At 52.2% G+C, this 20,645-nt stretch overlaps 6 pseudogenes; all 6 read right to left on the bottom strand.

Annotated features, from left to right (window-relative positions):
* Positions 1 to 5,621: 5,621 nt before the first annotated feature.
* On the bottom strand, positions 5,622 to 5,740 carry LOC135968970 (5S ribosomal RNA; annotated as a pseudogene).
* A 2,509-nt stretch (positions 5,741 to 8,249) lies between these two features.
* Positions 8,250 to 8,368, bottom strand: LOC135969013 (5S ribosomal RNA; annotated as a pseudogene).
* Positions 8,369 to 13,600: 5,232 nt separating this feature from the next.
* Positions 13,601 to 13,719, bottom strand: LOC135968979 (5S ribosomal RNA; annotated as a pseudogene).
* A 2,022-nt stretch (positions 13,720 to 15,741) lies between these two features.
* LOC135968964 (5S ribosomal RNA) lies at positions 15,742 to 15,860 on the bottom strand (annotated as a pseudogene).
* A 979-nt stretch (positions 15,861 to 16,839) lies between these two features.
* Positions 16,840 to 16,958, bottom strand: LOC135968937 (5S ribosomal RNA; annotated as a pseudogene).
* A 2,541-nt stretch (positions 16,959 to 19,499) lies between these two features.
* Positions 19,500 to 19,618, bottom strand: LOC123571225 (5S ribosomal RNA; annotated as a pseudogene).
* Positions 19,619 to 20,645: the final 1,027 nt, after the last annotated feature.

Genomic DNA, 20,645 nt, shown 5'->3' with positions numbered 1-20,645 from the left:
GAAAGAAAAAAGAAGAGAGAGAGAGAGGAGGGAAGAAACGAAAGTAGAATAGAATGAAAGACAAGAAAGAAAGCCAAAAACCTACAGCAACCAGTATTCCCAGGCCGTGTCCCATTGAAGTACTAATCAGGCTCAATTCTGCTTAGCTTCCAAGATCAGATGAAATCCAGCACTTTCAGGGTTGTTTGGCAGGGGATGGCAACAGAGGCGCCTGATTGCCCCAAGAGCCCGGCCCAGCCATGCCCGCCAGCTTCCAGCAGCCACCGCCTGCTCAGGCCCACAGGGCTCGGATCGGGACACTGAAGCCGCTCGCCCGCGGCCTTCCCCCAGCTCCCGAGGTCCTGGCGGGTCGGAAGCGAGGCAAAAGCGGTGGGATGCTGCTTCCCGGTGGTGCTTTGGTGGCAGATCCGCAGGAGGAGGTCCCCGGCTGTGGCGAGGGTGTAGGCGGGCCATAAAGGAGGAGCAGAGTCAAGGAAGTTTGGGAAGCATGGCGACAGTATGGGGAAGGGGGTAAGGGGGGAACCAAAATAGCCTTCAGCAGACTGGGACTGGTGGATCATGCCTGTAATCCCAGCATTTTGGGAGGCCAAGGCAGGTGGATCATGAGATCAGGATATCCAGACCAGCCTGGCTAACATGGCAAAACCCAGTCTCTCCTAAAACTACAAATCATGAGCCTGGCATGGTGTCGGGTGCCTGTAGTTCCAACTGCTCAGGTGGCTGAGGCTGCAGAATGGGTTGAACCTGAGAGTTGAAGCTTGCACTGAGACAAAATTGCGCCACTGCACTCCAGCCTGGGTGACACAGTGAGACTCCATCTGGAAGAAAAAGAGTAAGAAAGAAAGACAGAAAGAAAGAAAGAGACACAGAAAGAAAGAAAAGAAAGTAAGAAAGAAAGAAGGAAAGGAAGAAAGAAGAGAGAGAAAAGGGAAGAAAGGAAGGTAGAAAAGAAAGAAAGACAAGAAAGAAAGCAAGAAGGCCTGTAGCACTCAGTATTCCCAGGCAGTCTCCCATCCAAGTACTAACCAGACCCGACTCTGCTTAGCTCCTGAGATCAGACAAGATCGAGCGCCTTCAGGATGGTATGGCTGTAGATGCCAGCAGTGGCCCTTGGCTCTGGGGCATTGGAGGATGGGGGATGGCCCTGATTTTCCCCGGGATGGCACTAGAGCCAGCAGCCTGATCCCCGGTGAGAGGGGCTTAGAGAAACCCAGACACACTCCACCACCACCAGCAGCAAATCCACAGCCCCACACACAGACATACCTGGGCACTCGCGCATTGAAACCCACACATGGGCACGTGCACACACACACACTCACACACACACACAAATGGCTTGAAGGAAAGCAAGGAAGAGATGAATGGAGAGATTGAAACTAATGGTGGGAGAGAGACATCCATCAAGAGAAACAGGGGAAGGGGAGAGGGAAAGAGACAGACTGAGATTCAGAGAAAGAGAGAGGGACAGAGAAAGAGAGACAGACAGAGAGATAGGCAAGAAAGAAAGAAGGAAAGAAAGAAAGAAAGAAAGAAAGAAAGAAAGAAAGAAAGAAAGAAAGAAAGAAAGAAAGAAAGAAAGAAAGAAAGAGAGAGAGAGAAAGAAAGAAAGAAAAGAAAGAAAGAAGGAAAGAAAGAAGAAAGAAAGAGAGAAAGAAAAGAAAGAAGGAAAGAAAAATGAAAGAAAGAGAGAGAAAGGAAGAAAGAAGACAAAGAAAGAAGGAAAGAAAGAAGAAAGAAAGAGAGAGAGAGAGAGAAAGAAAAGAAAGAAAGGAGAGAGAGAGAAAGAAAAAAAGAAAGGAATGTAGAAAAGAAAGAAAGATAAGAAAGAAAGCAAAAAATTCTACAGCACCTGGTATTCGCAAGCAGTCTCCCATCCAAGTACTAACAAGGCCCGACCCTGCTTAGCTCCTGAGATCAGAGTAGATGTCAGGTATGCAGGGTGATATGGCTGTAGACACCAGCAGAGGCTCTTGACTGCCTCAAGAGCCCGGCCCAGCCATGCCTGCTGGCTTCCAGCTGGCACCACCAGCCAGGGGCCTCCGGGCTTGTATCAGGACGGTGGAGCCACTGGCCTGTGGCCTACCCCTGGCTCCTGAGCTCCCGAGCTTCCACCACGTCCATCCCGCTCGGAACAGGGAGTGCTCCGAGGCGTCAGGGCCCAGGGCCCACAATCCTGGGACACCGTCGGGTCCTCCACCCTGTCAGGGAGGTATTCTTCTCATACCTTGCCACTCAGGAGGGCTGTGACGGGTTTTCTCTTGGATTAATTTCTTGTTTTGGAAGTGGGTTTAGTAGGCTTCTTCCTTTCTTGGCACCTCCATCTGTTCTTTGTGTGGTTTGGTGGGCCCCATGATTGGCAGAGTGTGCCCACCCATTTGGTGGGAGTCTTGGCAATGGGCTTGCCCACAGGGCCCAAGGCCTGGGTCTGTGGATTGTCCTCGGGACTGGAGTTACACGAAGATGGTGGCAATGGAAATCCGGGTCCACAGGGACTGTTTTTCTGGTGGCTGGCGAAGCAATGTCCTTCCCCCGAATAAAGCAGCCCCTGCGTTTGGGAGCGGAGGTCTTGGCTGTCGTATGTGGCACCCTCTGCCCCTGCCCACCGCTCCCCCAGGTTAGGAAGGTTGCGGTGGCGCCCAAAGAGTGGATTGAATCGCCTGGTCATTTCCGGAGCTGTAAGGCACAGCAAACGGCAGGGAACCCACGCCTGCACCATTGGGGTCCGGCCACCTGCCCTCCCGGAAAGGAGCCAGGCTCCTGGTGGGGCGGTAGAGAGGCAGAAATGGTGGGATTCTGCTGCCTGGTGGTGCTTTGCTGGCAGAAGTCCAGGAGGAGGTCTCCAGTGGTGGCGGGGGTGTAGAAAGGTGCTAAAGTGGGAGAAGAGTAAATGGGAAGTTGGGAAGCATGGTGACAGTAGGGGGAAGGGAGGGATGGTTGAAGCCACAAGATTACAGCAAGCCGGGTTCCATGGATCACGGCTGTAACCACAGCACTTTGGGTGTCCGAGATATGTGGATCACAAAGTTAGGAGATCCAGACCAGCCTGGCCAACACGGTGAAACCCCGTCTCTACTAAAACTACAAAACATGAGCCTGACTCGAGGCCGGCCACCTCAAGTCACTGCTGCTCAGGAGGCTGAAACAGGAGAATGGCGTGAACCTGGGAGATGGAGCTTGATGTGAGCCGAGATCACGCCACTGCACTCCACCCTGGGTGATAGAGTGAGACTCCATTTGGAAGAAAAAGAAAGAAGAAAAGAAAGAAAGAAAGAAAGAAAGAAAGAAAGAAAGAAAGAAAGAAAGAAAGAAAGAAAGAAAGAAAGAAAGAAAGAAAGAAAGAAAGAAAGAAAGAAAGAAAGAAAGAAAGAAAGAAAGAAAGAGAAAAAGAGGGAGAAAGAGAGAGAGAAAGAAACAAAAGAAAGAAAGAAGGAAAGAAAGAGAGAAAGAAGGGAAGAAAGAAGACAGAAAGAAAGAAAGAAATAGAAAGAAAGAGAGAGAGAACGAAAGAAAAAAGAAAGAAAGGGAGAAAGAGAGAAAGGAAAGAAAGAAGGAAAGAAATAAGTAAGAATGAAAGAGAGAAAGAAAAGAAAGAAAGAGAGAAAGAATGAAAAGAAAGAATTAAAGAAAGAAGAAAGAAAAAAGAGAGCAAGAAAAGAAAGAAAAGAAAGAAAGAGAGGGAAAGACAGAAAGAAAAGAAAAATAAAGAAGGAAAGAATGAAGAAAGAAAGAAAGCCAGAAAGAAAAGAAAGGAAAAAGAAGGAAAGAGAGAGAAAGAAAGAATGAAAAGAAAGAAAGAGGGAAGCAAAGAAGAAAGAATGAAAGAAAGATGGAAAGAAAGAAAGAGAGAATGAAAGAAAAGAAAGAAAGAAAAAAGAGAGAGAGAGAAGGAAAGAAAGGAGGGCAGAATAGAAAGAAAGACAAGAAAGAAAGCAAAAAAGCCTACAGCACCCGGTATCTCCCATCCAAGTACTAACCAGATCCTACCCTGCTTAGCTTCCAAGATCAGATGAGATCTGGCACATTCAGGGTGGTATGGTGGTAGACATCGTGGCACCGGGCGTGCCCACGGGGCCCGAGGCCTGGGTCTCTGGTATGTCCTCGGGACTGGAGTTTACAAGAAGTTGGTGGCAATGGGAATCCAGGTGCAAGGTGACTGTTTTCTTGGTGACTGCAGAATTAATGTCCTTCTCCTGGACAAAGCAGCCCATGCATTCTAGAGTGGAGGTCTTGGCTGGCATGTGTGGCACCCGCTGCCCCTGCCAGCCCCTTCCCCCAGTTTGGAAGGTTGCATCAGTGCCCGATATGTGGATTGGATCGCATGGGCATTCCGGTAGCGGGAAGGCACCGCGAATGGCTGGGAACCCACGCCTGTGCCTTTGTTGTCTGGCCCCCTCCTCTCCCAGGTTGGAGCCAGTCTCCTGGGAGGGCAGTGGTGAGGCAGAAGAAGTGGGATGCTGCTGCCTGGTGGTGTGTTGGTGCCAGATACCCAGGAGGAGGTTCCTGCCTGTGGCAGGGGAGTAGGCGGGTGATAAAGGGGGAGCAGAGTCAGGGGAGGTTGGGAAGCATGGTGACAGAAGGGGCAATTGAGGGAAAGGACAACACACAAAAGCCTATAGCAGGCAGGGAGTGGTGGATCATGCCTGTAATCCAGCACTTTGTGTGGCCGAGGGGGTGGGTCACTTAGTCAGGAGATCCAGAACAGCCAGTCTAACACGGTGAAACCACATCTCTACTAAAGCTACAAAATGAGCTGGGCATGGTGACCACGCCTGTAGTCCCAGCTGCTCGGGAGGCTTAGGCAGGAGAATGGCGTGAACCCCGGAGGAGGAGCTTGCAGTGAGCCGAGATCGCGCCACTGCACTCCAGCCTGGGTGACAGAGGGAGACTCCGTCTGGAAGAAAAAGACAGAAAGAAAGGCAGAAAGGCAGAAAGGCAGAAAGGCAGAAAGGCAGAAAGAAAGAAAGAAAGAAAGAAAGAAAGAAAGAAAGAAAGAAAGAAAGAAAGAAAGAAAGAAAGAAAGAAAGAAAGAAAGAAAGAAAGAAAGAAAGAAAGAAGGAAGGAAGGAAGGAAGGAAGGAAGGAAGGAAGGAAGGAAGGAAGGAAGGAAGGAAGGAAGGAAGGAAGGAAGGAAGGAAGGAAGGAAGGAAGACAGAAAGAGAGAGAGGGAGGGAGGGAGGGAGGAAGTAAGACAGAGAGAAAGTGAGAAGGAAAGAAAGAAGAAAGAAAGAGAGAAAGAAGGAAAAGAAGGAAAGAAGGAAAAACAAAGAAGAAAGAGAAAGAAAGAAAACGAAGAAAGAAGAAAAAGAAAGAAAGAGAAAGAAAAGGATGAAGGAAAGGATGAGAGACAGAAAGAAAAGAAAGAAACAAAGAATGACGGAAAGAAAGGAAGAGAGAAAAAGAATGAAAGAAAAGAAAGAAGAAACAAAGAGAAAGAGAGAAAGAAAAGAATACATAAGGAAAGAAAGAAAGAAAAAGAGAGAGAGAAAAAAAAGAAAGAAGGAAGAAAGAAAGAAAGATGGAAAGAAAGAGAGAAAGAAAGAAAAGAAAGAAAGAGAGAAGAGAGAGACAGAGAAGGAAAGAAAGACAGGTAGAAAAGAAAGACAAGAAAGAAAACAAAAATGCCTACAGCACCCGGTGTTCCTAGGCTGTCTCCCATCCAAGTACTAACCAGGCCCCACACTGCTTAGCTTCTGAGATCAGGTGAGATCAGGCGGGGTCAGGGTGGTATGCCCCTAGATGCCGGCAGACGCACCTGGCTGCCCCAGGACCCCGGACCAGCCACGCCCACCAGCTTCCAGCTGTCCCTGTCAGCACGAGCTTCCACCCATCAGGCCCACTCCAAACAGGGAGTGCTCCAAGGCATCAGGGCCCAGGGCCCATGATCCTGGGACCCCGTCCAGTCCTCCACCCTGTCACGGAGGTATTCTTTTGGATCCCCGGCAGCTCAGGAGCTCCTGTGAGGCCACTTCTTGCCCCACCCAGCCAGAGCCATCAGGGCTGGCCAAGGGCGAACAGGTGGCTGAGCAGTGCATGGACGTTTTCTCACAATGCCAACACCACGCTCGTTTATCCCGACCAAGACCCGGCTGGTGGGCAAGAGGGCGTGAGATGTTGGGGGTCAGGGGATTGCCCTGCTTTGCCCCGGGCTGGCACTAGAGCCGGCAGCCTGATCTCTAGTGAGAGGGGCTGAGAGTAACCCAGACACACGCCAGCACCACTAGGAGCAAATCCACTGCCCCACACACAGACACACCTGGGCGCTCGCGTTCAGGAACCCACACACGCGTGCACGCACACACAGACACACAACACACACACACACATACACACACATGCATGCAAACACAAATGGCTTTAAAGAGAGCAAGGAAGTGATGGATGGACAGATTGAAACCGAAGGAGGGAGAGAGATATCTATCGAGAGAGACATGGGAAGGGGAGAGGGAAAGAGACAGACAGAGATTCAGAGAAAGACTGGGACAGAGAAGAGAGAGAGACAGCGACACAGAGGGAAGGTGACAGAAGTAGCAGGAGGTGAAGCTGCAAACCCAGAAGAGAGAGATGCAGGGAGCTGGAGAGCAAGAGCGATAGAGTCTTGGAGAGGGAGTGCCCTGCTCTGCTAGGCCAGGCACTTTTGAACAGACTGGGATAGGGTGGAGGGGGCTTGGGCTGGTCCAGAACAGGGTGACCAGGATGTCCATGCGAGAGGAGCAACAGAGCACTGAGACGGGTTTTGTCTTGGATTAATTACTTGCTTTGGAGGTGGTTTTCCTAGTCTCCTTCCTTTGCTGGCAGCTCCCTGTGCTGTTGTTGTGGTGTGGTGGGCCCCTTGATTTGCAGAGTGCGCCCACTCATTTCTCGGGAGCCATGGAACCAGGCGTACCCACAGGGCCCAAGGCCTGGGTCTCTGGTTTGTTTCTCAGGACTAGAGTTTACATGAAGTTGGTGGCAATGTGAATCCAGGTGCACAGAGACTGTTCTCCTGGTGACTGACAGAGCAATGTCCTTCGACCAGATAAAGCAGGCCCTGCATTCTGGAGCGGAGGTCTTGCCTGGTGTGTGTGGCACCTGCTGCCCCTGCTGGCCCCTTTAACCTGATTGGAAGGTCACAGCGGGGTCTGATAGGTAGATTGAATCACCTAGGCATTCCGGGAGCGGGAAGACACCATGAACGGCAGGGAATCTGCGCCTGCGCCTTTGGGGTCCGGTCTGCTGCCCTTCCAGACTGGAGCTGGGCTCCTGGCAGAGCAGCAGCAAGGCAGAAGCATTGGGGTCCTGCAGCCCAGGGCTGCTTTGGTGGCGGACCCCCAGGAGGAGGTCCCAGGCTGCAGCGGGTGTGTAGGCGGGCGATAAAGTGGGAGCAGAGTCAGGGGAAGTTGGTAAGCATGCCAACAGTAGGGGTAAGACAGGCAGGGGGGAAGCCACAAAAGACTACAACAGGCCCGGCACAGTGAATCACACCTGTAATCCCAGTACTTTGGGAGGTTGAGGCAGTTGGATCACGAGGTCAGGTGATCCAGACCAGCCTGGCTAACATGGTGAAATGCCATCTCTACTAAAATTACAAAACATGAGCCAGGCGTGGTGGCAGATGCCTGCAGTCCCAGCTACTCGGGAGGCTGAGGCAGGAGAATGGCGGGAACCCGGGAGTCAGAACTTGCAGTGAGCCAAGAACAAGCCACTGCACTCCAGCCTGAGTGACAGAGTGAGACATTGTCTGGAAGAGAAAGAAAGAAAGAAAGAAAGAAAGAAAGAAAGAAAGAAAGAAAGAAAGAAAGAAAGAAAGAAAGAAAGAAAGAAAGAAAGAAAGAAAGAAAGAAAGAAAGAAAGAAAGAAAGAAAGAAAGAAAGAAAGAAAGAAAGAAAGAAAGAAAGAAAGAAAGAAAGAAAGAAAGAAAGAAAGAAAGAAAGAAAGAAAGAAAGAAAGAAAGAAAGAAAGAAAGAAAGAAAGAAAGAAAGAAAGAAAGAAAGAGAGAGAGAGAGAGAGAGAGAGAAAGAAAGAGAAAGAAAGAAAGAAAGAGAAAGAAAGAAAGAAAGGAAAGAAAGAAAGAAAGAAAGTAAGAAAGAAAGAAAGAAAGATAGAAAGAAAGAAAGAAAGAAAGAAAGAAAGAAAGAAAGAAAGAAAGAAAGAAAGAAAGATAGAAAGAAAGAAAGAAAGAAAGAAAGAGAAAGAAAGGAAGGAAGGAAGGAAGGAAGAGAGAAGGGAAGAAAGGAAGGTAGAAAAGAAAGACAAGAAAGAAAGCAAAAAAGCCTGTAGCATCCGGTATTCCCAGGTGGTCTCCCATCCAAGTACTAACAAGACTCGACCCTGCTTAGCTTCTGAGATCAGATGAGATTGGGCACATTCAAAGTAGTATGGATGTAGACACCACGGAGGCCCTTGGCTGCCCTCAGAGCCGGGTCCAGCTATGCCTGCCGGCTTCCAGCCAGCACCGCCTGCCCGGGGCCTCCAGGCTGGTATTTGGACCCCTGAGGCACTCTCCCATGGCGTTCCCCCGACTTCCGAGCTCCCAAGCTCCCACGACGTCTGGCCAGATCAGAACAGGGAGCGCTCCAAGGCGTCAGGGCCCAGGGCCCATGATCCTGTGACCCAGTCTGGTCCTCTGCCCTGTCACAGAGATATTCTTTTGGATCCCTGGTGGCTCACAAGCTCCTGTGAGGCCCCCTCTTTCCTAACACAGATAGATCCGTCAGGGCTGGCCAATGCCAAATAGGCGGCCAAGCGGCATGTGGCCCTTTTCTCAAAACGACAACACCTGGGCCTGAGATTTGGAATCCGGCCCCCTGCCCTCACAGGCTGGAGCCGGGCTCCTGGCCTGGCGGTGGCTAGGTGGAATCGGTAGAATGCTGCTGCCTGGTGGTTCTTTGGTGGCACACCCCCAGAAGGAGTTCCCCAGGTGCATCGGGGGTTTAGGGGCATGATAAAGGGGGAGCAGAGTCAGGGGAGGTTGGGAAGCATGGGGATAGTAGGCAGAATGGAGGGAGGGGGTAAGCCACAAAAGCCTACTGCAGGCTGGGCACGGAGGATCCCGAATGTAATTCCAACACATTGGGAGGTCGAGGCATGTGGATCACAAGGTCAGGAGATCCAGACCAGCCTGGCTAACACAGTGAATCCCCATCTCTACTACAACTACAAAACATGAGCCCAGCGTGGGGGTGGGCACCTGTATTCCCAACTTCTCGGGAGGCTGAGGCAGGAGAATGGTGTGAATGCGTGAGGTGGAGCTTGCAGTGAGGGGAGATTGTGCGACTGCACTCCACCATGAGTGATAGAGCAAGTCTCCATCTGGAAGAAAAAGAAAAAAGAAAGAAAGAAAGAAAGAAAGAAAGAAAGAAAGAAAGAAAGAAAGAAAGAAAGAAAGAAAGAAAGAAAGAAAGAAAGAAAGAAAGAAAGAAAGAAAGAAAGAAAGAAAGAAAGAAAGAAAGAAAGAAAGAAAGAAAGAAAGAAAGAAAGAAAGAGAAAAGTAAGAAAGAAGAAAGAAAAAGGAAATATAGATGGAAAGAAAAAAGAAAGAAACAAAGAAAGAGAGAGAGAAAGAAAGGAAAGAAAGAAGGAAAGAAAAAAGGAAAAAAGAAAGAGAGAAAGAAAGGAAAGAAAGGAGAGAGAGAGAATGAAAGAAAGGAGTGTAGGAAAGAAAGGAATGTAGAAAAGAAAGAAAGACAAGAAAGAAAGCAAAAACCCTACAGTACCCAGTATTCCCACGCGGTCTCCCATCCAAGTACTAACCAGGCCCGACCCTGCTTAACTTCCGAGATCAGATGAGATCTCGCACGCTTCCAACCGACACCGCCACCCCCGGGCCTCTGGGCTCCTATTGGGACCCCTGAGCTACTCGCCTGCGGCCTTCCCCCGGCTCCTGAGCTCCCGAGCTTCCACCACGTCTGGGGGTCTCGGAACAGGAAGTGCTCCGAGGCGTCAGGGCCCAGGACTCATGATCCTGGGACCCCGTTCGGTCCTCTGCCCTATCGCAGAGGTATTCTCTTGGATCCCTGGAGGCTCAGGAGCTCCTGTGAGGACCCCTCTTGCCCCACCCACCCAGAGCCGTCAGGGCTGGACAAGGACGAACAGGCGGCAGAGTGGCACATGGACTTTTTCTCAAAATGCAAACACCCGGTCCTGCGACTTTGGGGTCTTGCCAAAGATTCCTGGCTCCTGGCGGGGCGGCGGCTAGGTGGAAGCAATGGAATGCTGCTGCCCAGTGGTACTTTTGTGGCGTACCCCCAGAGGGAGTTCCCCGGGTGTGTTGAGGGTGTAGGGTGCGAAAAAGGGGGAGCAGAGACAGGGGAGGTTGTTAAGCATGGCGACAGTAGGGGGAAGGGAGGGAATGGGGAAGCCACAAAACCCTACTGCAGGCCGGGCGGGGTGGATCATGAATACAATCCCAGCATATTGGGAGGCCCCGGCATGTGGATCACAAGGTCAGGAGATCCAGACCAGCCTGGCTTACACGATGAAACCCCGTCTCTAGTAAAACTACAAGACATGAGCTGGGTGTGGTGGTGGGAGCATGTGGTCCCAGCTTCTCAGGAGACTGAGGCAGGAGAATGGCATGAACCTGGGAGGCGGGGCTTGCAGTGAGATTAGATTACACTATTGCACTCCAGTCTGGGTGACAGAGAGGAACTCCATTTGGAAAAAAAGAAAGGAAGGAAGGAAGGAAGGAGGGAAGGAAGGAAGGAAGGAAGGAAGGAAGGAAGGAAGGAAGGAAGGAAGGAAGGAAGGGAGGGAGGGAGGGAGGGAGGGAGGGAGGGAGGGAGGGAGGGAGGGAGGGAGGGAGAGAGAGAAAGAAAGAAAGAAAGAAAGAAAGAAAGAAAGAAAGAAAGAAAGAAAGAAAGAAAGAAAAGAAAAGAAAAGAAAGAAAGAAAGAAAGAAAGAAAGAAAGAAAGAAAGAAAGAAAGAAAGAAAGAAAGAAAGAAAGAAAGAAAAGGAAGGAAGGAAGGAAGAGAAAGAAAAGAAAGAGAAAAAGAAAGAAAGAAAAGAAAGACAAAAGAAGGAAAGAAAGAAAGAAAGCAAACGAGAGAGAGAGAGAGAGAAGGGAAGAAAGGAAGGTAGAAAAGAAAGAAAGACAGGAAAGAAAGCAAAAAAGCCTACAGCACCCGGTATTCCCACATGGTCTCCCATTCAAGTACTAACCAGGTCTGACCCTACTTAGCTCCCGAGATCAGATGAGATCTGATCAGGGTGGCATGGTGGTGGACAGTGGCAGAGGTGCCTGGCTGCACCAAAAGCTTGGCCCAGCCATGCCCGCCACTTTCCAACCAGCACCATTGCCCCGGGGCTGCCGGGCTGGGATCGGGACCCCCGAGCTTCTCGCCCTCAGCCTTCCCCCTGACTCCTGAGCTCCCGAGCTTCCACCACATCACACTCGCTTGGAACAGGGAGTGCTCCAAGGCATCAAGGCCCAGAGCCACGATCCTGGGACCCTGTCCGCTCCTCCACCCTGTTGGGGATGTATTCTTTTGGGTCCCTGGCAGCTCAGGAGCTCCTGTGAGGCCCCCTCTTGCCGCACCCACCCAGAGCCGTCAGGGCTGGCCAAGGGCGAACAGCTGGCCCAGCCATGTGTAGCCTTTTTATCAAAACGCCCCCACCACAGTCGCTAGTCCCGACCAAGGCCCAGCCGGTGGGCAAGAGGGTGTGGTGGGTTGGGCATGGGGGTGGCCCTGCTTTGCTCCAGGCTGGCACATGAGCTGGCAGCCTGATTCCCGGCGAAAGGGGCTGAGAAAAACCCAGACACATCTCACCTCCAACAGGAACAAATACACAGCCCCACAATGAGACACACCTGGGTTCTTTCATGTGGGAAACCACACACGCGTGTACGCACACCCACAGACACACACACACAGATGAACGCACACACAAACGGCTTGAAGGAGAGCATAGAAGAGATGGATGGAGAGATTGAAACCGAGGGAGTGAGAGAGTCAGCGATCGAGCAAGACAAGGGAAGGGGAGAGGGAAAGAGACAGACAGAGAGGCAGAGAAATAGAGAGGGACAGAGAAAGAGATAGAGAAACCGACGGAAGGCAACAAAAGTAGCGCGAGGTGCAGGGACAAACCCAGAAGACAGAGGTGGCGGGAGCTAGAGAGCGAGAGCGATAGAGCTTTGGAGAGACACTGCCCTGATCCGGTAGGCAGGGCCCTTTTGAGTAGACTGGGATATGGTGGAGGGGGCTTGGACAAGGCCAGAACAGTGTGGCTATACCATCCATGCGAGAGGAGCACCGTGGAGCGTTGAGACTGGTTTTTTCTTGGATTGTTTTCCTTGCATGTGGGTTTTGTAGGCTCGTTCTTTTGTTGGAACCTCCCTGTGCCCTTTGTGTGATGCAGTGGGCCCCCTGATTTGCAGAGTGTGCCCACCCATTTGGCGGGAGCTGTGGCAACCGGCGAGCCCACGGGGCCTGAGTCCTGGGTCTGTGGAGTGTCCTCAAACTGGAGTTTACATGAACATGGTGGCAATGGGAAGCTGGGTGCACAGGGACTGTTTTCCTGGTTCCTGGTGACACAATGTAATTCCCCCAGATAAGGCAGCCAAAGTGTACTGGAGCAGAGATGTTGGCTGGCACGTATGTCACCCGCTGCCCCTGCCTGCCCCTTTCCCTGGTTTGGAAAGTTCCAGAAGCACCCAAAGTGTGGATTGAATCGCCTGGGCATTGTGGGAGTGGGTAGGGACTGGGAAAGGCAGCTAACACATGCCTGCGCATTTGGGGTTGGGCCCCCTGCCATCACAGACTGGGGCTGGGATCCTGGCGAGGCAGAGGCGAGGTGGAAGAGGTGGAATGCAGCTGCCTGGTGGTGCTTTGGTGGGGGACCCCCAGGAGGCGATCCCCGACTGCTGTGGGGGTGTAGGCTGGCCATAAAACGGAAGCAGCATCAGGCTAGGTTGGGAAGCATGGCAGAAGTAGGGGGAAGGGAATGAGGGGGGAAGCCCCAAAAGCCTACAATCACAGCACTTTCAAGGGTCAAGGCATGCCTGTAATCACAGCACTTTCAAGGGTCAAGGCAGGTGGATCACGAGGTCAGGAGATCCAGACCAGTTTGGCTAACACTGTGTAACCCTGTCTCTACTAAAACTACAAAACATGAGCCGGGTGTGGTGGCGGGCCTCTGTAGTCCCAGCTGCTCAGGAGGATGAGGCAGGTAATGGCATGTACAAGAAAGGCAGAACTTGAAGTAAGTCAAGACCGTGCCACTGCACTCCAGCCTGGGTGACAGAGTGAGACACCATTTGGAAAGAGAGAGAGAGAGAGAGAGAGAGAGAGAAAGAAAGAAAGAAAGAGAAAAGAAAGAAGAAAGAAAGAGAGAAAGAAAAGAAAGAAAGAGAGTGAGAAAGACAGAATTAAAGAAAGAAGAAAGAGAGAGAGAAAGAAAAGAAAGAAAGGAGGATGGAAAGAAGAAAGAAAGAAAGAAAACAAAGAAAGGTGGAAAGAAAGAGAAATAATGAAAGAAAAGAAAGAAGAAAGAAGGAAAGAGAGAAAGGAAGACAAAAGAAAGAAAGAAAAAAGGAAAGAAAGAACGAAAGAAAGAAAGAGGAGAGAGAGAGAAGGGAAGAAACGAAGGTACAATAGAAAGAAAGACAAAAAAGAAAGAAAAAACACCTACAGCACCCGGAATTCCCAGGGGGTCTCCAATCCAAGTACTAACCAGGCCCGACACTGCTTAGCTTGTAAGATCAGACGAGATTGATCGTGTTCAGGGTGGTATGGCAGTAGACAGCAACAGAGGCGCCTGGCTGCCCCAAGAACCTGGCCCAGCCATGTCCGCCAGCTTCCAGCCGGCACTGCCATCCCGGGCCTGCCGGGCTCGTATTGGGATCCAGGAGCCACTCGCCCAGGCCCTTCTCCCAGCTCCCGAGCTCCCGAGTTTCCATCACGTTGGGCCCGTTCAAAATAGGGATCACTCCGAGGCGTCAGCACCCAGGGCCCACGATCCTGGGACCCTGTCCCCTCCTCCATCCTGTCGCACAGGTATTCTCTAGGATCCCTGGCCCCTCAGGAACTCCTGCGAATCCCCCTCTTGCTCCACCCACACAGAGCCGTCAGGGCTGACCATGGGTGAACAGCTGTTCCAGCCAGGTGTGGCCTTTTTCTCACAGCGCCCACACCATGGTAGCTTGTCCCGAGCAAAACCCGGCCGGTGGGCAAGAGGGCGTGGGGTGTTGGGGGTTGGGGGATGGCCCTGCTTTAACCCGGTCTGGCACTAGAGTCAGCAGCTAAGAAACCAGACACACCCCACCACCACCAGCAGCAAATCCATACCACCACAGACAGACACACCCGGGTGCACATGCATGGGAACCCACACACGTGTGTGTGCGCACACACACACACAGACACACACACACATGCACGCACACACAAACGGCTTGAAGGAGAGCAAGGAAGAGATGGATGGAGAGATTGAAACCGAGGGATTGAGAGAGACAGCCATTGAGAGAGACAGGGGAGGGGGAGTAGGAAAGAGACAAACAGAGAGACAGAGAAAGAGAGAGGAACAGAGAAAGACAGAGGGAAGGCAGCAGAAGTAGTTCGAGATGCAGGGGCAAACCCGGAAGAGAGAGGGCAAGGGAGCGAGAGAGCGAGGGCAATAGAGCCTTGGAGAGGGAGCATCCTGCTCTGGTAGGCAGGGCCCTTTTGAGCAGGCCAGGATAGGGTGGAGGGGGCATGGGGTGGGCCAGAACAGGATGACCAGGCCATCCATGCAAGAGGAGAAATGGAGCACTGAGATGGATTTTGTCTTGGATTAATTGTTTGATTTGGAGGTGGGTTTTGTAGGCTCCTTCCCATGTTGGCACCTCCCTGTGCTCTTGGTGCCATGTGGTGGGCCCCTTGATTTGCAGAGTGTCCCTGCCTGTTTGGCAGGAGCCATGGAGCCATGGAGGCCATGGGCGTGCCCAGGCAACCTGTGCCTGCACCTTTATGGTCCAGCCCCCTGCCCTCCCAGGATGAACCTGGGTTCCTGGTATGACGGTGGCGAGGTGGAAGTGCTGGGAGGCTGCTGCCTGGTTATGCTTTCGTAGTGGACCCCCAAGAGGACGTCCCCAGCTATGTCGGGGGTGTAGGTGGGCGATAAAGTGGGAGCAGAGTCCGGAGAGGTTGGGAAGCATGGCAACAGTAGGGGGAAGGGAGGGAGGTAGGAAGCCACAAAAGACTACAGCAGGAGAGGTGCGGTGGATCACGCCTGTAACCACAGCACGTTGGGATTCTGAGGAGGGTGGATGACGAGGTCAGGAGATCTAGACCAGCCTGGCTAACACCGTGAAACCCGGTCTCTACTAAAACTACAAAACATGAGGCCCGTGTGGGGGCGGGCACCTGTAGACCCCACTGCTCAGGAGGCTGATGCAGGAGAATGGCGTGAAAGCATGAGGCGGAGCTTGAAGTGAGCCGTGATCGTGCCACTGCACTCCACCCTGGGTGATAGAGAGAGATTCCATCTGGAAGAAAAAGAAGGAAGGAAGGAAGGAAGGAAGGAAGGAAGGAAGGAAGGAAGGAAGGAAGGAAGGAAGGAAGGAAGGAAGGAAGGAAGGAAGGAAGGAAGGAAGGAAGGAAGGAAGGAAGGAAGGAAGGAAGGAAGGAAGGAAGGGAGGGAGGGAGGGAAGGAAGGAAGGGAGAGAAAGAAAGAAAAGAAAGAAAGAAACAATGAAAGAAAGAAAGAGAGAGAGAGAAAGAAAGAAAACAAATAAGAAGAGAGAGAGAAGGGAAGAAAGGAAGGTAGAAAAGAAAGAAAGCAAAAAAGCCTACAGCACCCCATAGTCCCAGGTGGTCTCCCATCCAAGTACTACCCAGGCCCAACCCTGCTTAGCTTCCGAGAGCAGACGAGATCTCACGCATTCAGGGTGCTATGGCCATAGACACTGACAGAGGGACCTGGCTGCCACAAGAGCCCTTCCAAGCCATGCCAGCCAGCTTCCCGCCAGCAACGACAGCCCAGGGCCTCCAGGCTTGAATCGGGACATCCGAGCAGCTCACCCGTGGCCTTCTCCCAGCTCACGGGCTCCTGAGCTTCCACCTTGTCCAGCCCGCTTCGAACAGGGAGTGCTCCAATGCATCAGGGCCCAGGGCCCATGATCCTGGAACCCCGTCTGGTCCTCCGCCCTGTCACAGAGGTATTCTTTTGGATACCTGGTGGCTCAGGAGCTCCTGCAAGGCCCCCTCTTGCCCCACACAGCCAGAGCCGTCTGAGATGGCCAATAGCGAACAGCCAACACAGCATTGTGTGGCGTTTTCTCACAATGCCCCCAACACGGTCGCTTGTCCCGATGAAGACTCGGTCGGTGGGCAAGAGAGTGTGGGTTGTTGGGGGATGGGGGATGGCCCTGCTTTGGCCTGGGCTGGCACTAGAACTGGAAGCCTGATCTCTGGTGAGAGGGGCTGAGAGAAACCCAGACACACCCTACCGCCCCCAGGAGCAAATCCACAGCCCAACACAGAGACACACCTGGACGTTCGGGCACGGTAACACACAATTGTGCCCACGCACACAAACACACACACACACATGCACGCACCCACAAACAGTTTGAAGGAGAACAAGGAAGAGATGGATGGAGAGATTGAAAAAGAAAGAAAGATGGAAAGGAACAAGGAAAGAAAAAAAGAGAAAGAAGGAAAGAAAGAACGAAAGAGAAAGAAAGAAAGAAAGAAAGAAAGAAAGAAAGAAAGAAAGAAAGAAAGAAAGAAAGAAAGAAAGAAGAAAGAAAGAGAGAAAGAAAGAAAAGAAAGAAAGACAGAAAGAAGGAAGGAAGGAAAGAAAGAAGAGGGAGGGAGAGGAGAGAGAGGGAAGGGAAGAAAGGAAGGTAGAAAAGAAAGAAAGACAAAAAAGAAACCAAAAAAGCCTACAGCACTCGGTATTCCCAGCTGGTCTCCCATCCATGTACTAACCAGGCCCGACCGTGCTTAGCTTCCGAGATCAGACAAGATCAGTTGCGTTCAGGGTGGTATGGCCATAGACACAGAAAGAGGTGCCTGGTTGTCCCAAGAGCCTGGCCCAGCCATGCCCACTGGCTTCCAGCTGGCATCGCTAGCCCTAGGCCGCAAGGTTCGGATCGGAACCCATGAGACGCTCGCCCGCGGTCCTCCCCTGGCTCCCGAGCTCCTGAGCTTCCACCACATCAGGCCCGCTTGGAACAGAGAGTGTTCCGAGGAGTCAGGGCCCAGGGCCCACCATCATGGGACCCCGTCAGGTCCTCCACCCTGTCGTGGAAGTATTCTATTGGATCCCTGGCCAATCAGGAGCTCCTTCAAGGCCCCCTCTTGCCCCACCCACCCAGAGCCATCAAGGGTGGCCAAGTTCGAACAGCTGGCCCAGCCTCCCAGGGCTTTTCTCACAACGCCCCCAGCATGGTCGCTTGTTCCAACCAAGACCCAGTCGCTGGGCAAGACAGAGTTGGGGATTGTGGTTTCTGGCATGTTCCTACTTTGCCCTGGGCTGGCACTAGAGCTGGCAGCCTGACCTCTGGCTAGAGGGGCAGAGGGAAACCCAAACACACCCCACATCCACCAGGGGCAAATCCAGAGCCCCACACACAGACACACAAGGGACCTCGCACACGGGAACCCACACATGCAAGCACGCACGCACACAGACACACACACATACACATACACACACACACATGCACACCCACACAAGCGGCTTGAAGGAGAGCAAGGAAGAGATGGATGGGGAGATTGAAACTGAGGGAGGGAGACAGACAGCAATCGAGAGAGACAGGGGAAGGGGAGAGGGAAAGAGACAGACAGACAGAAAGTCAGAGAAAGAGAGAGGGACAGAGAAAGAGAGAGACAGAGAGACAGAGGGAAGGCGACAGAAGTAGCACGAGATGCAAAGGCAATCCCAGAAGAGAGAGGGAGAGGGAGCTGGAGAGTGAGAGTGGTAGAGCCTTTGAGAGGGAGCACACAGTTCCGGTAGGCAAGACCCTTTTGAGCAGTCCTGGGTAGGGTGGAGGGGGCTTGGGGTGGGCCACAACAGGGTGGCCAGGTCGTCCATGCAAGAGGAGCAACGGAGCTCTGAGACGGGATTTGTCTTGGATTAATTGCTTGCTTTGGATTTGGGTATTGTAGGATCCTTCCTTTGTTGGCACCTCCCTGTGCTCTTGGTGTGGTGCGGTGGGCACCTTGATTTGCAGAGTGCGCCTGGCCATTTGGTGGGAGCCATGGAACCGGGCATGCCCACTGGGCCCGAGGCCTGCATCTCTGGTGTGTTCTCGGGACTGGAGTTTACACGATGTTGGTGGCAATGGGATTCTGGGTGCACAGGGACTGTATTACTGGTGCTGGCAAAGCAATGTACTTCTCCCAGATTATGCAGCCCCTGCATTCTGGAGCGGAGGTTATGGCCGGCATGTGTGGCACCCACAGCCCTTGCCCATCTTTTCCCCCAGTTTGCTAGGTTTCAGAGGCGCCCGATGAGTGGATTGAACCGCCTGGGAGTTCCAGGAGAGGGAAGGCATGGAGAATGGCAGGGAACTGGCGCCTGCGCTTTTGGGGTCTGGCCCCCTGCCCTCCTGGGCTGGAACCAGGCTCCTGGCAGGGTGGCGGTGATGCAGAAGGGGTGGGATGCTGCTGCTCTGTGATGTTTTGTTGGCGGACACGAAGGAGGAGGTCCCCAGGTATGGCGGTAATTTAGGCAGGCGATAAAGGGGGAGCAGAGTCAGGGGAGGTTGGGAAGCATGGCAACAGTAGGGGGAAGGCTGAAAGGGAGGAAGCCACAAAAGGCTACAGCAGGTCAGGCACGGTGGATCACGCCTGTAATTCTAGCACTTTGGGAGGCCTAGGCAGGTGGATCACGAGGTCAGGAGGTCCAGACCAGCCAGGCTAACACGGTGAAACCCCATCTCTAACAAAACTACAAAATGTGAGCTGAGTGGGGTGGCAGTCGCCTCTAGTCCCAGCTGCTAGGGAGGCTAAGGCAGGTAAATGGTGTGAGCCGGGGATGCAAGCAGAGCTTGCAGTGAGCCAAGATTGGGCCACTCCACTCCAGACTGTGTGTCAGAGCGAGACTCCATCTGGAAGATAAAGAAAGACAGAAAGAGAGAAGGAAGGAAGAAAGGAAGGAAAGAAGGAAGGAAGGAAGGAAGGAAGGAAGGAAGGAAGGAAGGAAGGAAGGAAGGAAGGAAGCGAGGGAGGGAGAGAGAAAGAGAGAGAGAAAGAAAGAAAGAAGAAAGAGAGAAAGAAAAGAAAGAAGGAAAGAAGGAAAGCAAGAAGAAAAAATGAAAGAAAGAAGGAGAGAGAGAGAAAGAGAGAAAGAAGGAAAGAAAAAGAAAGAAAGAAGGAAAGAGAAGTAAGAAAGAAAGAAGAGAAAGAAAGAAAGAAAGAAAGAAAGAAAGAAAGAAAGAAAGAAAGAAAGAAAGAAAGAAAAAGAAAAGAAGGAAGGAAGGAAGGGAGAAAGAAAGGGAAGAAAAAGAAAAAAAGAAAGCAAAAAAGAAGACAGAGAGAGAGAAGGGAAGAGAGGAAGGTGGAAAATAAAGAAAGACAAGAAGGAAAGCAAAAAAGCCCACAGCACCCAGTATTCCCAGGCGGTCTCCCATCCAAGTACTCACCAGGCCCGATGTTGCTTAGCTTCTGAGATCAGATGAGATCTCATGTGTTCAGGGTGGTATGGCTGTAGATGCCAGCATAGGCGCCTGGCTGCCACAAGAGCCCAGCCCAGCCATGCTCGCCGGCTTCCAACTGATGCTGCCAGCCTGAGGACGCCAGGCTCGGATAGCGACCCCCGAGCCCCTGGCCCATGGCCTTCCCCCAGCTCCCGAGATTCAAAGGTTTCATCACGTTGGGTCCACTCAGAACAGGGAGTGCTCCAAGGCATCAGGGCCCAGGGCCAACGATCCTGGAACCCCATCCCATCCTCCGCCCTGTCGCGGAGATATTCTTTTGGATCTCTGTTTCTCAGGAAATCCTGCGAGGCCCCCTCTTGCCCCATGCAACCAGAGCCGTCAGTACTGGCCAAGATCGAAGAGCTGGCCCAGCCACGTGTGGCCTTTTTCTCACAATGCCCCAACCATGGTCACTTGTTCCGATCAAGAACCGCTGGTGGGCAAGAGGGCGTGGGTTGTTGGGGGTTGGGGAATGCTCTGCTTTGCCCCGGGCTGGCACTAGAGCTGGCAGCTTGATCCCCAGCGAGAGGGGTGAGAGAAACCCAAACACACCACACCACCACCAGGAGCAAATCCACAGCCCCACACACAGACACACCGGGGCACTCTTGCACGGCAACCCACACACACGCGAGTGCAGGCACACATACACACACACACGTACACACACATATATGCATGTACACACAAATGGCTTGAAGGAGAGCAAGGAAGTGATGGATGGAGAGATTGAAACTGAGGGAAAGAGAGAAACAGCAATTGAGAGAGACGGGGAGGGTGAGAGGGAAAGAGACAGACAGAGATGCAGAGAAAGAGAGAGGGACAGAGAAAGAGAGAGAGACAGAGAGACAGAGGGAAGGCGACAGAAACATCATGAGGTGCAGAGGCAAACCCAGTGAGGGGGTGGGAGCTAGAGAGCAACAGCGATAGAGCCTTGGAGAGAGAGTGCCCTGCGTCTTTAGGCAGGGCCCTTTTGAGCAGGCAGGGCCCTTTTGAGCAGGCAGGGCCCTTTTGAGCAGGCAGGGATAGGGTGGAGGGGGCTT

This window comes from Macaca fascicularis, chromosome 1 (assembly GCF_037993035.2).
Source record: "Macaca fascicularis isolate 582-1 chromosome 1, T2T-MFA8v1.1".
Taxonomy (NCBI): Eukaryota; Metazoa; Chordata; class Mammalia; order Primates; family Cercopithecidae; genus Macaca; species Macaca fascicularis.
Note: the sequence above shows the minus strand (reverse complement) of the source record. Positions and strands in the feature narration are given on the sequence as shown.